The sequence below is a fragment of the Ahaetulla prasina genome, chromosome 2, assembly GCF_028640845.1.
Source record: "Ahaetulla prasina isolate Xishuangbanna chromosome 2, ASM2864084v1, whole genome shotgun sequence".
NCBI lineage: Eukaryota > Metazoa > Chordata > Lepidosauria > Squamata > Colubridae > Ahaetulla > Ahaetulla prasina.
In genome coordinates, this window is record NC_080540.1 from 49,768,262 (window position 1) to 49,784,784 (window position 16,523).

General features: G+C 39.5%; 1 protein-coding gene across 1 annotated transcript in view; it reads left to right on the plus strand.

Moving 5' to 3' along the window:
- Positions 1–1,206: 1,206 nt before the first annotated feature.
- Positions 1,207–16,523, plus strand: part of LRRN1 (leucine rich repeat neuronal 1) — a 35,730-nt gene continuing 20,413 nt past the window's right edge. The window contains exon 1 of the mRNA XM_058168715.1: positions 1,207–1,635. The gene's annotated coding sequence lies outside the window, so the exon portion shown is untranslated. The remainder of the gene's footprint in view (positions 1,636–16,523) is intronic.

Sequence of the window (16,523 nt, forward strand, 5' to 3'; positions counted from 1 at the left end):
AATACTTGTCAATGTCTAAGTGCTGTAATCAGGTCCAGGTGGGAACCAGATGGAACTGAGTGAAGCTGTTCCTTGCCTCTACCACCAGGAAGAAATCTAAAGATTATTCAGAATCAAGGTGCTTTCACAGATTACTCATCTGCTCTTGGCACTAGCGGTAGGTATAAAACCGCCTGGATCTAAATCTATCTCAATCTAAATCCATCTAAATCTAAAGTTCTTTCTTCCATCAGTCTCTTGACCACCAGAGATAAAACCTTTGGATGAGTAGCCCTCTTTTAAGTGTGGAATTCTCACTTTCCGGTTATCTTTTAAGTAATGCCCCAGGAACATCTTTAAAAACGGTTTCTCAAGTATTACTGGTGTGGGTGGTTTGTTGTTGTTGTTGTTTTTGGTCCACCGTACAAAATGTAGCCTCTCTTATCTTGTACAGTAGTACCGCAAACTGCGCGCTAGTTCCCTGTCCTGAGAGCAGAATTATCAATAAGGCTAACAAACAAGCCAGAAAAAAAGACGCCGCTGTACGCCGTTCTCTCATTAAGGTATCAGCCAACCCCTTCATGGATCCCTGTGATAAATAAAAGCATTTTAAAGCGAGCCAGCCGCCCCAGCTTTCTGGGACCCGGCGAAAAGCGCACCGTTTGAAAATGACCCAAACAAACCCCTATGCTAGAGCATGTATTTTTTTTATATACACACGCGCGCGCACACACACACACGCTCAGGTTAACCCTCAGCGCGTTCTCCCTCGGCCAGCTTTGTTCGCCTTTGTTGCCTCCCTCGCGCATTGTCTGCCAGCCTCCAGCACAAAACGAGAGGAGCAACACCCGGCCCCCTCGCTCAGGCCCCAGAGCCAGAGACCGGGAAGGGGTGGGTGGGGAGGGGAGCAAGACGGCTCTCTTTTTTTTTCTTTCTTTCTCTTTCTTTCTTTCCTTCCCTCAGCCCCTCCGTTCCCACACAGTTCCGACAGGCCAAGAGCGGCACCCGGCCCTATTAAGCCAGGCGGCCTCTTCCTTCTTTGTTTCCAGCCCGTGCAGATGGTGTCGGCCTTAAGGGTCTCTGGTGTATTGAGGCGGGAGGCGGGGGGGGGATGGGGGAGAGCCGGAGGGAGGGCAGCCAATGGGCATCCGGCTCGTCACCTGACTCGCTTTGCTTACACCAGCTGCACGCCGGCTGCGGGCTGGGCAAAGGGAGCTTTGGAAAGGAGGCGGCAGGAGGCAAAAGCTGAGCGGAGCGGATAAACAGCGGGAAGAAAGGAAGGCAGAAAGAAAAGAAAAAAAAAAGAAAAGAAAAAAAGGCGATTGGGGGGAACTAACCAGCCGCGGCTTTTCCGAGTGGGAATTACAGCGCGTGGAGAAGGAGAGGGCAACGCCTGGCCGGCGTTCCCGCTTTTCTTGCCCTTTCGTCGGGTCGAAGCGTTTCAAACTTGAACGGATGGAATCACAGTATTAGGCATCTTTCGCACCATCTCTTGCTCCAAGGGTGGTGGCACCTGTACAATACCTTCCCCCCCCCTTTCTCCCTCCCCTCCCCCGGGCAGGGCCGGGGAGTATCGCTCCGGGGGGAGCTCTGCATGGGGAGACCCAAAGAGCGGTTTCCCCCTCTGGTCTGCCGCTCGTGCCCTTCCCCCTTTAGGTAAGTGCTGGTTTCTGTTCTTGATAGCGGGGCAAGAGGGGAGGCGGCGGGCTTTGTGTGTATGTCTGTGTGTGTGTTAACGGAAAAGTCCGAAGTGCGACGGAGTGAGTGCAAGAAAAGGGAGCGCGTGGCTGTGCCAGGAGGAGGTGGGCGAGCGAGGGAGCGAGAAACTGGGGAGAGAAGGAAAAAGAAGAAGAAGAAAAAAAGAGAAGAGCTAGGCGCCTTCAATGCATGTAAGGTGATGGGTTTTCTCAGGGAAGGAGCCGCGCGCGAGTTCCCCGAGGGATGCGAGCGAGATGTGTGTCACCTAAGCAGCAGCAGCTGCTGCTGCTTGTTCTTTGGAAAGGTTTTGTCTGGGGGGACTCCGCGCTTGGGAGAATTTTCGGGAGCGACGCGAAGGTCCCAAACGCTCCCGGAGGCTGACGGTGGAGAGAAGAACCGGGGTAGGGCCGGCTGAAAGGATTCGCCTCCGTTAACGAAGAAGCAATTAAAGGACCCCATCGCCCGCTTACTTCACCCGAAGGGGAAAAGAATCGGGGCGGCTGGGGGGGGGGGAATGAGCGGTGTGCCTGCGGATTTCAAAGAGTTACTGTGTCTTCTATCCAGCTGGTGGAGAGTCTAAAGGGAGCTGTTCCTGCCAGCTATAATTTAGTCCGGGCAGACAAAGTGTGGAAAGTTTGCCAGCTAGTGTCCTTTGTGGTGGGAGAGAAGCAATGGTGGCTCCCTCCCTCCCTCCCTTCTTTATATATATATATTTCTTCTAAAATTCTGGAGAGCCAGATTCCTGGTCTGAAGGTTTCAGTCTAAAGACTGATTCCTCCTCCTTTGTGAAAAAACAAAACAAAAAACATGTGATCTGTGTATTGTCCTGTTTGCACATTGAACCATTTTATCAATATCAAGAAAGTTGTCCAAAAAGTCCAAAAGTTGCCTTGGGCTCTTATTATATGACCTGTTCAGGATGGATATTTCTTAAGCTCTCTTGGCCGCAAATATTTTTTTTTTTAAAAATTGCAGGGAGAGAATTTGTGCAGCAAGATTGCTTTCTAGAAGGTCATGTGGCATGGACTTGACTTTAGTTCTTTCCTTCTTCTCTAAGATGCATTTTGCTTCTGTCTTTTGCAGTTTCCTCCCTAATTTACCCCTTCTGCTTTTTAATGAATTTCCACTAAAAAGCCTAATAAAGTCTACCCCACAGCAGAAGCAGGAGGCTGAACTTTTTGATTCCAATTTAGTCTGGGGAGTGACTGGTGTTGCCTGTCCAGGGACCAGCATGTGTGGCTCCATAAATATCTGATTTGCATGCAAATGTGGGTGGACCCTGGCAGATGTCTTGCTCATCCATTCACATGGAGGTATTTAAACAGACAAGGAGGCTTCGGTTTAACAATAGACCTTAAGAAAATGGCATAAAGGCTCAGTGTGAGGATTCCCCCCACCTTTTTGCTTAGAAATTTATATGGCTTTCTCTCTGGGATAGCTGACCATTATGCAATTAAACATACTGTACTCTGTTTGGGGGGGGAATGTAACTTACTGATTCCAGGTTGCTTTTAAAGTGCAAAGAGACTCCTTTTATCTTTCCAAATTTGTTGAAATGATCAAGAGTGCTTAAGAGAAGGTGAAGATAACATCTGCCTATGAACTTGCATGCTTAAAGTGTTATGCAGAAACCAAAACCTGGAAGTCAAGTGTGAGATTTTTTGAGGTGAGGACTTTAGGCCTTTCACAAGGTCACTTCAGAAGGCAAAGTTGAAGAAGAGGCCTTCATATTGAAAAAGAATCCAGTTCCAAGGAAAGCCTTTTTCTTTTAGTGGAACAAAATTCTAATTATTCGAAAGAAGACATGAATTTAGTAATATGTAGTTAAGTATAAATTTTATTTTGGGCTGAAATAGGACCAAACTTTCAACTTTCATTTTCCAATTCTTTCTTTGGTTTTGCCCAATATTATATTATCAATGTACAACCAGTTCTTTCCTTGATAAATGAAATGAGCAGAACATATATTTATTTACAAAACTATTTCTAGCCAATATTATGCTCTGCAAATTTTTAATGTAATGCTGTCTGTGCATTATTTTTAGAATATATATAACACTTTCTAAATACTTTACAGAAGTATTTATGTTATTTATTTAAAACTGTAAGACCTTTGTCCTGAATAGATTTTCTGTTTTATTCTAGTGGTTTTTTGTACATTCCCTCTTTCACTTATGTTCAAGACACTGACTCCAAATAAAAGATGCAGCTGGCTTTCTTATATCCAAACCAGATAAGATAATACCCTAAAAGGTAGCTTTTTAATAGTGACCTTTTTTTAAAAAAAAATGTTTTATTTAGGGAGAGTTTAAGGTTTTCCTTCATGACTCCTAAACATTTGTTTGTGTATAGCCTGCGTATTTCACCTTTTGATATTGTGCAGCCCAATTAGACAAAACCATGCAGTGAATGTGGATGTATATGCCTCCTTGCACACAAGGCACCAGTTGCTGCCTCTTTTGTTGAGCTGTATAGCTAAAATAAAAGACTCTATTTACCAAGAAAACAGTTAACCCTTCTGGTCCAAGGCCTTACTGAAGAAGTCTACACAAAGAACTGGGGAAGGGGGAGCATTGTCTTAGTCATGACATTATTGTGTGGAAAAGCATAACAGATGTTGTCTGCTATTTTACATGTTTGAGTGAAGCTGAAATCCTGTTCCCTATTAGGAGTAGATCTCGGTTGAAGTCAATGAGCGTTTATTCTGACTATACTTTTATTGATTGACTTATGTCCCACTTTGTTACCGAAGTGAGAATTCAAGGTGACTAATGGGATGCAAAAAGTTTTAAAATCCTATAAAATTAATAAATGGGTCACTAAAGTCAATTACAAAGCAAAAGTCTACTGAAAGAGACGAGACACACAGATGGTCTCTGTGCTCAGTGATCTCCTTTTTTGTGACAGACTTAGCCAACCGTTAATTCTCCAAGTCCAGATTTGCCCTCCAGCTTTCCTCTTACATTCCTTTTAGATCAACATTTCCCAGCTTGATGGCCTTCAGGTATTCTAGACATCATGCAGCCTGAAATAATATGACCAGCATTCAGGCATGGCAGGAGTTCTAGTTCAAAAAACATAATGGAGACCAAAAATTGGGAAAATCTTTCTAAAAATAAATGTTTGAATCTGTGGCACCTTATTTGAAGGTTGATTTTCCTCTCCTAATTAGACCATAATCATGGAATTGGTTTCAGTGAACTAGTACCTCCATTTTTAGTCTTTTTATAATAAGTATACAATACAATAGATGTCCAGAAATCTTCCCTTTTGTTGCTCTAATGGTGTTAGTTCATGACACATTTTTGTAGTATACTTGTTCATGGCTTTGTTGGTAGTTAATGTTTCATGCCAGAAGCAGTGAAGTTTATACAGGAATGGAGTTTCAGTAACAGAATGCTTTAACTCCTGACTTTTGAGATGAAGGTAAGTTCTTCATGAAGATGGAATGATAAATTTCATGTAATGTGATAGTGAAAGTATGTTTTTTATTATTGGCTTCATAAATTATAAAGGGGCACTGCAATTTAATATGGTACAGAAGCCATAAATTATTTCTGTTCTAATCTGAGTTTGCTAAAGTTGAAAGAAGTGGTCAAAGTAGTCATCTCTAAGTTTCATATAATTATAAAAATCCCTGTTTTGGAAATAACTTAAATAAATGAGGAAGATAATTGATTTATTTAACTAGGTTCCTGTAATGCATCATAAGGAGATCTCAATATCATTTTGGCTAAATGTAATTTATACTATCCAGTCCAATAGAAAATTTGGGTTTGTTTTCTATACTTGAATTAAGCATAGCTGAAATTAGGGGGGAAATCTATATTACTAGTCTGGACAGTATTAGCAGCTGGAAATTCCCTAAACCTTTTAATTACTTAAATCCTAGAAATTATTAGAAAAAGTATGTAATTTGAGGCTGTGGAGGATTTCTAACAATATGGCTTTTATTATTAAGCATCTATTCATCCAATTTCTAAACTGCCCATCTTCCTCAGAGTTTAATTTGCTTAAAATTCATTAGGTCCATTTAATTTATAACAAAGGAAGAGAAAATGTGAGCTGGGTGCAAACTTTCACCCAAACTGTCATTCATATTCAGTTAGAAAATAGATACCACATAAATAGAAGTAAAGGCCATGGATATTTTGAATAAATGTTGCCTCCACTGCAGCTTTAATTTATATATTTTTGAAGACCTTTAGTTAAGAAACAAAAGTTGTAAATTTGAGACTAAGGTTATACCAATTTATTAATTTATTTCTTGGAATTACGTCACACCTTTCCTTCAAGACTTTGACACAGTCCTCCATGTTTATTTTTATTCCCCAACAACAACTTTGTGAGGTAGATTGAGCTAAGAAATAGATTGGTTTGAAGTCATCCAGTAAGCTTTATAGCTAAGGGTTGATTTGAACCTGTGTTTTCCAATCCAACATTTTTACCACTATTCTACACTGGTGCATTCATAGATATCATTCTTTCTGGCAAGCATGTGATCCCCACAGCTGTCCTTTCATTTGTGTATAAAACAGGAACATTGGTGTCATTTGTAGGTTACCATAGTTACATGAACAATATATGTGTGATGCTTCATCCATCCAAGCTAAAAAGGTTTTTCAATTCTGCTAGTGAAAAATTATACAAAGCAAGGGAGAAAATTAGATGAAAGGTAGGTGTAAACCACATACCTCAACTTTCTTCCCTTTTTACTTATTTTTCATAATAATCTCATTGTGCCTGTTTTCAGTTCAGTAAAAGTTAATCGCAACCAACCATCTAATTAAACACTTTATCCAAAAGGCTATTGTATGTTCCAGGAACTTGCCACTGCTTGATAGATGAATGAATGTCCCCGATCATTTAATTCAATATCTCATCAGCTTATGAACAAATTTTGCAGAATTCTTGATTTTAATTCAGACCTTTATTATGTAGCTGTAAGTAGATTGCCAATATAAAATTAAACTATCTTATATAGGTAGTCCTTGACTTACAACAGTTCATTTACTGACTGTTCAAAGTTACAACAGTATTGAAAAATGTGATTTATGACAGTTTTTCATACAACCGTTACAGCATCCCCATGGTCACATGATCAAAATTCAGAAGCTTGGCCACCAGTTCATATTTATGACAGTTGCAGAATCCTGGGGTCATGTGATCCCCTTTTGCAACTTTCTGACAAGCAAAGTCAATAGGGAAGCCAGATTCACTTAACAACCATGTTATTAACTTAACAAATGCAATGATTCTTTTAACAACTATGGCAAGAAAAGTTGTAAAATGAGGGAAAACTCACTTAACAAACATTTCACATAGCAACATAAATTTTAGGGCTGAGCTGTGGTTGTAACTTGAGGACTACCTGTAGTGGCATTGTGAGAAAAAATGGAATCAAACATAAAAACTTTTACATTTTAAAAACTTATGTAAATAAGAATGGTTTCTTGTTACTTGCATCTGAAAATGGGAAAGAGGAAAGAAAACATAACAATATTAGGAAGATTCTTTGAAATGATACTTAGTAAATATATTAAGTAAGAATCAATTTTTGAATTCAGAATGATTGGAAAAATTTTCATTAGTATTTCCTTTTCTGTACTATCATTAAAGATATAAAACTGGTTGAATTGATTAAAAAGCAAACTGAACCACATTACAGTATAAGATGTTGTCATGCTATTATACTGCTAATATCCCTGGGATTCTGAAGTAATTAGTTGTTTAGTTTTTTTAACGCTAGCTAATGAAACAGTCAGAACATTAACTTTTATATTTCGTAATGTGAAATTATCTAGTAGATATCTGCTTGTTGCGAAGTTTAGACTTGTGTTATTGAGTTTTTGCTCCATTTGCTGAATTAGTTTTAATTTGGATTGAAATAATAGATGATAGATAAAAATGTCAGTAAGATTAATGGATAAATCTAAAACTGGGCATTGAAATATTGGAAATTTAATTTAACTTAATTGCTTTAGAACAGGTTTGCAAATGCAGCCATGATGGAAAACCAATGCCAATTAAGGCTATTTTACCTTTTCAGTGAATGAAGCCATTCAGACAAACTTTTGGGCAAAATCCTCAAGCCCCACAAAGCAGATCAGCTGTAGTAGTTTACTACTACTTTTGAACTAAATGGAGGAATATATAAACAGACATCCATAAATTCCTTATTCAAAAGATTCATGGTATAAAACATTTATGTTCATAATCTTCATTACTAAAAAGTATCACATTGCCCATTTTTTCAGTTAAAAAGCACAAATGAATATCAATTGTTAGATTATAATTTAATGGAACAGTAAGTTGCATAACATATTGGGAACACTAATCAGTGTAGTAATCGCACCTAGACTTATATACTGCTTCACAGTGCTTTAAAGCCCTCTCTAAATGGTTTACAGAGTCAGCATATTGCCCACAACAATCTGAGTCCTCATTTAACTGACCTCGGAAGGATGGAAGGCTGAGTCAACCTTGATCCAGTCTGCAATACTACATTCTAACCACTGTGCCACTACGCAGTGATCTGATTCAGCAAAATAATTCATATTTTATCTGGGTTTTTTTTATTGAACATATTTGACTACCAATTATTAAGAACTGTTATACATTACAATAAATCAAAATCATTGTTTAAATAAAATAGTAACTATTGCGAACACTTAAAATCAGGAATATAAAGCCTGATTTAACTTTTTTAAAAAGTCAGTAAAGAGGGTAAAGTTCTGAACTTTAGTGTGTGCATTCTAAAGTCTGGAATGGCAACATAGACAGCTTATTGTGACATGAGCCTAGGGCAACTATAGGTGAACTGATTTAGATTACTTCAAGGTAAATGTAAGTCATATAGTCCCTAGTGATGAAGATGAGCAGTTTAAAAATGAGATAGATGATTGATGATAGATAGATAGATAGATAGATAGATAGATAGATAGATAGATAGATAGATGATAGCTAGATACAGAGATACACAAATAGATAGATTGGCGGGGGGGGCAGTCTTCCTTTGCTTTATATTAGGATTTCATTCTCTTTAAAAAAGAATTAGTTAAAACCAAATCCAGATAAAGTGATCTTGAAAGAATGGAAGAAAAAGAATGACAGATTGTGGTGTCAGATTTGGTAATTCCAGCTGCATCGACATATGCATTTCATAAGTTTTACAGCTTTAGTCTTAAGCACTACATTATCCAAATACTCTTGGTCAAAAACAATTAGTTGCAAATTACTGAATTCACATAAAGCAAAAGTGTGTAAACCAAGGGGAAGACTTACAAAAAAAATATTCTCTCAGGCTTAATTCAAGTGCCATAGGGCACTTGAATAACTGCTTGATGATAATAACTGCATTTTGTGTCCTGCCCAGAAATAAATTGGCAGCCAGTGGGCTTGAAAGATAATAACTAACATTCTGTATCTTGTCCAGTAGGAAATTGGCAGCCTATGCAGTGCTTTTAGCACTGGTATAATATGGTGTCTATGAATTCTTCTAAAGATCAGTCTGAAATGTATTAATGGAAGTTTGGAACGGAATTAATGGAATAAAAGCAGCCTCTATCCCATAGCCCATTATGAAGCTGACTTAACATGGTCAACTTGTTACTTTCAGAAGCAACCACTCTTTTCAATCACCTCGTCAACCAGGGAACAGTACAGACTGGCCTAAAATTGTCTGGCTCCAAGGGATGTTATGAAGATTACATCTCATAATTGTCTTCTTTAAACAAAGCACCTTCATCTTTCTCAGGAAAGCACTGATGACGTTAAAATTAACTAAGATACCTTTCATTGCTTAAAAGTTAGAAGTTGCAAGCTACATTCGAGGAAAAGAATTGTAATATTCTACGTTTGCAGATGCCAAAAAATGAAACTGCTCTAAACTAACTGTATAAGAAGCATTATCAGACAATCCCCATAAACTAATTCTGCACCAATGGTATCATCCAAACTGGCTCAAATGCAAGTAAGTTTATTCAAACCTACATACAAAAACTGATTAAAAATAAGCTCCTAAGAGTTCAGTAATTAAATTTGGGGAGAAGAAATGAGGACATTAGTCCTCATGGCACAAAATTACTCAACCGAGCATGCTGAGTTTAGAACATGCTAAAGAAAACTTTTTTTGCTGCAGACTTTTAATACGCTAGAAACTTAATAATAAGATTTATGCTGTGCCCTCTTTCTCCATATCTCTAGCAATCTATTTCATACTTCAACTTCCAAATTCAGTATGAAGATCTTTGAAGTAGATCACAGAAGTCACCTACAAGTCTTATTGACAGCCCTACAAAGTTCTCTATTTTCGGTTCCACTTAAAGCATCAGCGATTAGTAAGACCAACCACAATGCATTCCAAGACATCTAAGTCATGTATTAGTGGTTTTGGTATACCATCATAATATAATTACCATCCTTTCAAGAACTCTAATTTGACAATCTATTCATGCTCATGGGGGAGAGATTTGAGATGTCCCTGTTCCTTGAAAACCAAAATAAATTAAACATATAGTCTACATTGTGTTTTGGTTGTGTATCAGAAGGGAGATGCACCAACGAAAGATGATTCTTAATTTAATGTGGTTATAGAGAATCATGCAGATTTCTTTAAAAGGCCAAACTCTCAAAAAAAGGACAGAGCCTGAGTAAGAATACACATTTATATTACGTTGAATAATGATTGCTAATTTAAATTAACTGCCTGTAAAATAAGGTACCCGTGTACAAAATTAATTAGTACCCATCTGCATAGTTCAGGCTTGCATACACAAACCATTCTCGCAGATACATATGCAGAGGGAACCACATATAGAATCTATCCCTCCTTTTGGCAGAAATTGCACAAGGGAGAGAGAAAAAAGAATGGCTCAGATAGGCAAATTAAAGCAGTAATTAAGGAAAGGGAGAGAGGTAAGTTTAAACATTGCAAAGGGGTTCCCATAAATCCACCTAACATAGATTCCAAAGCATCTAATCTTCAGGCTAGTCTTCAGAGGTGTTCCTGCTTTGCAGCAAGGATTATACAGCCATTTGCGTTACATAGTACAGGTAGTCCTCAAGTTACAACAATTGATTTAGTGACCCTTCAAAGTTAGTGACTTATGGCAGTTTTTCACACTTAAGACTGTTGCAGCATCCCTCTAGTCATGTGATCAAAATTCAGACACTTGGTGACTGACTCATATTTATAGCGGTTGCAGTGTCCCAGAGTTATGTGATCCCCTTTCGTGACTTTCTGATGAGCAAAGTCAATGGGGAAGCTATTTTCCCTTAACAATTGTGGTTACTAACTTAACATCTGCAGTGATTCACTGCAGTGACAGTTGTGGCAAGAAAGATTGTAAAATGCAGCAAAACTCGTTTAACAATGGTCTTGTTTAAGAACAGAAATCTTGGGTTCAGTTGTGGGCGTATGTCAAGGACTACCTATATTATTTTGTTTTCAACAGTTTCTCCTTATGATCAATGTGACATGGTCCTTAGCAATTCCCAGGTAACAGAATGGAACTTTTTCTTCCTAAACATGACTTATTATGATTACTAGAAATTCTTAGCCTCCTCCAAATTAGTCACAAAATAGATACCAAAATTCCCCAGCACCTACAACTCGGAGTATTCAGTTTTTTGTATCAATTTTGTAATGTATTTATATTCTGCCTTAATTATTTTTATAAAGGGCTCCAGATGGCAAACTGCACAACACACACCTTATTCATCTATTTTCCCCTTAATAATAATCCTATGAAGTGAGTTGAGCTGAGAGAGACTTTTTGGCTCGAAGTTACCCAGCTTCCTTTCATGTCTAAAGCAAGACTTTTCAACCTCAGTGGTGCCAGCTATCGGTATCACCTTCTTCTTCCTAAACCTGCCATTTATACTTTTGGCAACATAGGCTATAGTGTCAGATTCTGTTTCATACACTTGTTTCTCATGGACTGTCTTAGTTTGTTTTTTTTCCCATTTGTTATAATGGAGCAATAATATTAAATTGCATTTATACTTAATTACAATAGCTGAACTGATTTTGTAGTTATTGGCCAATTGACTCAACCTGTTCAACATTAGTGAGAGTTTCTATTGTATATAAACCAGAAAAACAAAAAAATAATGGATCATGTTTCAGAATTCATTTTGCAGTTTGAATTGTTCTTTCTGCCATTAAAATTGTGGTTAGTTGATCATAACAAAAATAGTTATATTTCTTCACAAACTGGGGAAACATATATTGCACAAATTATAGTACAAATTTGGTACATCTGCAGCTGGCAGGCCATTGTGAGGTCTGAAAATGGTACAAGATTTATTTCTCGGGGGAGGGGAGTCCTTTGCAGTTACATATTTATGTCATTATAATTTGCAGGTGAATGTTCTACCTTTTTTATAAGGTCTTGCAACAGAATGGTTGTTATTATGTTTTATTTATTTACAAGTTTTACGAGATTTATATGGCTGACCATATAACTCTGGGCAGCTCACACTAGCATTAAGAATATAAAATAATAAAGCAAACTTCCCCAAAAAAAGTGGCCCTAAACCAACAATCCCCTTTACATAAACCCTTGGGCTCCAGTCTTCCCTCAGCTGTAACCCAGATTATACAAGTACATGGAGCCTCTAGTAAAGAGTGCTAAACCTTGGTGAAGGCTTTATCTTGCTTTTGCTCTCAGTACCAAGCGGTATTTGCCCATAGTAGATAATGATTCTGAAATAAATTTTCAGAATCCATTTTTGTTCTGAACTCAGTTCTGTGACATTTCTATGTCAGGAAGACCACTATTTCTAGTCATCATCCAGCAGGTCTTCAAAAATCAAATTGAATTTTAATTTGCTTGCTGTGTTGTTTTATGGGATTCCATAAACATTCTTTGCCTTTGCTGGAGACTGTAGCTTTGATTTTTTTGCATTTTGTTTAATGAATGCCTAATACTGCAGTATATTGACCATTCCTATGGTCTGCACTAGTCTTCATCCAACGGTGTGCTGCCTCTTGATAATAAGAGGCCAGAGAGAAGATAGGTAATACTAGCTAATTTTCAATCTAAGGATGGTTCTAGCAAACTAACTAATTACATTTACTGTTTCATTTGTTTTTCATTTTATTATTTTATTGTGATTGTTAGGAGAAGGAGGCAGATAAATCACTATACATATGTATTAATAGAGAGTCTCTTTATCTGTATAGGTAGTTCTCATTTAATGATTGATTGCTTAGTGACCGTTTGAAGTTGCAATGGACCCCCCAAAAGAGGGAGTTATGATCTGAATTTGAAATCCAACTACTGCCCCCCCCCCCGCAGTCACGCAATCACATTTTGGTTTCAGCAGTCAGCCCACATTTAGAATAGAATGAAATAAAAAAAATTATTGGCCAAATGTGATTGGATACACAAGGAGTTTGTCTTGGTGCATACGCTCTCAGTGTACATAAAAGAAAAGATACCTTCATCAAGGTACAACACTTACAACAGTTAATGATAGTCATAGGGTACAAATTAACACTTAATGATACAACACTTAATGATAGTCATAGGCTACAATTAAGCAATCAAGAAACAATCAATTACAGTATAAATCATAAGGATATAAGCAACAAAGTTACAGTCATAAGTGGAAGGAGATGGGTAATGGGAACGATGAGAAGATTAATAGTGTAGATTTAGTAAATAGTTTGACAGTGTTGAGGGAAATATTTGTTTAGCAGAGTGATGGCATTCAGGAAAAAACTGTTCTTGTGTCTAGTTGTTCTTGTGTGCAGTGCTCTATAGTATCGTTTTGAGGGTAGGAGTTGAAACAGTTTATGTCCAGGATGTCAGGTATTTGTACGTATTTTCACAGCCCTCTTTTTGATTTGTGCAGTATATAGGTCCCCAATGGAAGGCAGGTTGGTAGCAATTATTTTTTCTGCAGTTCTAATTATCCTCTGAAGTCTGTGTCTGTCTTGTTGGGTTCCAGAGCCAAACCAGACACTTGTAGAAGTGCAGATGACAGACTCAATAATTCCTCTGTAGAATTGGTTCAGCAGCTCCTTGGGCAGTTTGAGCTTTCTGAGTTGGCGCAGAAAGAACATTCTTTGTTGTGCTTTTTTGATGACGTTTTTGATGTTAGCTGTCCATTTTAGATGCTGCAATATGGTAGAACCTAGAAATTTGAAGGTTTCTACTGTTGATACTGTGTTGTCTAGTATTGTGAGAGGTGGAAGTATGGAAGGGTTTCTCCTAAAGTCTACCACCATTTCTACGGTTTTGAGTGTGTTCAGTTCCAGATTGTTCCGGTCGCACCACGAGGCTAGTCGTTCAACCTCCCTTCATCATGGATTCATCATTGTCTCGAATGAGACCAATAATTGTTGTGTTATCAGCAAACTTCAGTAGTTTGACAGATGGATTGTTGGAGATGCAGTTATTGGTATACAGAGAGAAGAGAAGTAGGGCGAGCACGCAGGCTTGGGGGGGCCCTGTGCTAATTGTACAGATATCTGATGTGATTCTGCTTAGCTTCACCTGCTGCTTCCTGTTTGTTAGGAAGCTTGTGATCCACTTACAAGTCTGTTCAGGTACCTGTAGCTGTAGCTGGTTTAGCTTAGTTAGAAGAGTGTCTGGAATGATGGTGTTGAATGTGGAGCTAAAGTCTACAAAGAGGACCCTTGTGGAGATCCAAGATGTTGTAGGACCGTGATGGCGAACCTATGGGACACGCGTAGCCATATCAGTGGGCACGCCGGTTGAGTTCCAGCACGCATGCACACACCAGCCAGCTAATTTTTGGTCCTTCTGGGCCCACCAGAAGTAGGGAAACAGGCTGTTTCCTGCCTCCGGAGGGCCTGCGGGGGGTGGGGAAGGCCCGTTTTTCTTTCTCACCTGACTCCAGATCCTCTCTATGCATCTAGGGAGGGCAAAAATAACCTTCCCCAGGCCCTCTGGAGGCCCAAAATGGCCCATTTCCCAACTCCTGGTTGGTCAGGAAGTGATTTTTTTGCTGTACCCAGCCTCCAGACCCTCTCTCTAGACTCCTAGAGAGGCTCTGGAGGCTGGGGACAGCAAAAAAGTCATTTCCTGTCCAACTGGAAGTTGGGAAATGGGCTGTTTCGGGCCTATTGAGGGCCTCTGAGGGGGTGGGGAAGGCTGTTTTTGCCCTTCCCAGATGCATAGAGAGGACCTGGAGTCAAGTGAAAAAGAAAAACTGTGAACCACCCTGAGTCCTCGGGAGAAGGGCGGTATACAAATCGAATAAATAAATAAATAAAATACAAACGGGCCTACTGGGCCATCGCGTGCCAGGAGCGGGGAGGGGGGATTGCGCATGCATGCACAGGGCGGGGCTCATAAAATTATGGGTGTGGGCACATGCGTGCACGAACCTTTCCCCCACCCCCACCCCATCCTGGCACCCAGTGGCAAAAAGGTTAGCCATCACTGTTGTAGGATGTAATGGAGAGCCATATTAACAGCATCATCTGTTGATCTATTTGCTCGGTATGCAAATTGCAAGGGGACTAACAGTGGATCCATGATGGTTTTCAAGTGGGACAGCACTAGCCTTTCGAAGGTTTTCATGACTACAGATGTTAGAGTGATTTACAGTCATATGTAATATTCTCTTGTCAGGACCATAATTTACTACCATAATTTTCAGTTTTCTAGCAAAAATAGATCCTATGGGCTCACTTAATGATCACAGCATTCACTTAATGACTACCACAAATATTATAAAGTTGGCAAAATCATGTGATAACCACATAATGACCAGCACAACTTGCAACTGTAATTCTTGTCTTAATTACAGTTGTATGTTGAAAACTACCTGTATTAAGAATCACATTTTGTTACCTTGTTCCCAATAAACGTCAAACATATTCCAAAGTCTGCCAGCTTCTCCTATAAGCAAAGGGTTGTTCTGCTCTGTTTTAGTCTGTGATATAAGACTGGGATTTGGACACTTTCATACTATTCAAGTTATCACTCGAATTTGACTTCTTCAGTTTCTAATATGCTTTACACTAGGATTGTAATACAACACTCAGTTTGTAACACATAAGCTGCGGCTGGTCTAAATTTTGTATAGGGAAGGTAAATCATGTTCTTCTGAATCTCTTGCTTGAAGGCCTGAATACCTTAAAGGATTTACCCCATCATCTGAGCTTGGATGTGCTTGTATAGATAGTCCTTGAGGTACGAATGTAACGGAGCCTGCCCATTCAATTCATAACCCGAGAATGCATGGGAGGGAACCTCATACTTTGAAAGGGATCACTCCCTCCTTTTGCCCACACATTCGCTAATCGAATGCAGGGCTCATTAAGTGCACATGAGGTATTTCAGGGTGGAGAAGGCCATGTGATAGAACAGGCCCAAAACCACCCAAGTCATCCCCGACCCACTGAAATACCTCATGCATCTCACAATTGCTTTCCCCCCTACCCACCCCCCACTCAACCTGCTGCGCCAGATCACTTACCTTGCGAAGATCGAACAAGCAGTCTCCTCTCCAGCCTCTCAGATGTGTGTGCCCCTCTGCAGTTTTGTTTAGGCCTGTGCAGGTCTCCCAGTACCTTGCAGAGCATTGGAAGGGCAGATCTGCCCCTCGCCCCCGAGATCCATTTTAGCCTGAACATGCCGGGTGAGGCTGCACAGGCCTGCACAGAGAGTCGGAGGGGCAGATTCATTTTGGCCGGCAAAGTGCAGGACAAATGTTGCAGAGCCTCTGAGGTTGTTTATAAGGGCAAACAACTTCCGTTGTGCTGTAAGATTTATAGTTTCTTTGGCTTTACTAACTATGGCAAAGGAGGGGCATGGCCAACGTCGCTGTGGGGCGGCAGTTCCCGACGGCTCCGGAGGAAACGC